The sequence below is a fragment of the Apis dorsata genome, unplaced genomic scaffold (assembly GCF_000469605.1).
Source record: "Apis dorsata unplaced genomic scaffold, Apis dorsata 1.3 scaffold_1202, whole genome shotgun sequence".
Classification (NCBI taxonomy): Eukaryota; Metazoa; Arthropoda; class Insecta; order Hymenoptera; family Apidae; genus Apis; species Apis dorsata.
This window is the reverse complement of record NW_006264299.1, coordinates 393-1,138: the sequence shown is the minus strand read 5'-3', so window position 1 is coordinate 1,138 and position 746 is coordinate 393. Positions and strand designations below refer to the sequence as shown.

The window sequence follows — 746 nt, the reverse complement described above, 5'->3', positions numbered from 1 at the left end:
TATATATATATATATAATTCTAACAAAATTCTTTTATATATATATACTTTTTGTTAATTCAAAATTCTTTTATTTAATGTAGGCATTTTAAATATTGAATAATTACTTCAACATTTACATTACATTTATATTGAAATGTAAAAACGATTTTATGTCAAAATTTTATTTCAGAAAATTCTAATTTAGTGTTGTAATGTATACAATTATATACAGAAGTACAAAAGAACTAACCCATTTTCATGCCTGCTTCCACAGTCTCAAAGAAACATTCTTCGGCATGTGCATCCACAGTAATGAAATAACAATTTGCACTACAGCTCAAAAATATTAGAAATAAACAGGAAATGAGCCACCTCATTTTATTAAATTACAATATGAACCAATTAAAAACGACATACGCTTTTTCTTTTTCCTGCCACTTCACAGTGGCATGTTGCTACCACAGCGCCACGTATGCATTCTGCCATAAAATTAATAATATAGTTAGATATAAATTCTACTTATTATAATAAACATTTTATTATTAAAATAAAAAATTAAATATTTTCTAGGTAAAAAATTATAATATCTTCAAATATTAATTAAAAATTATTTTATTTGTTATGTTATAAAAATATATATATTATGTTATAAAAATATAAATATATATTTATATAACTAACAATGATATATATGATGTATATGTGACAATTTGAATTTTTTTTTATTTTTATATATGTGTATATAAAATATTATATGACATTATT

General features: G+C 20.6%; 1 long non-coding RNA gene across 1 annotated transcript; it reads left to right on the top strand.

Moving 5' to 3' along the window:
• The first annotated feature begins 122 nt into the window (after nt 1-122).
• Nucleotides 123-348, top strand: LOC102677729. The gene is made up of 2 exons (XR_422929.2): nt 123-185; nt 225-348. It is a non-coding gene; the product is annotated as an uncharacterized LOC102677729 (long non-coding RNA).
• Nucleotides 349-746: the final 398 nt, after the last annotated feature.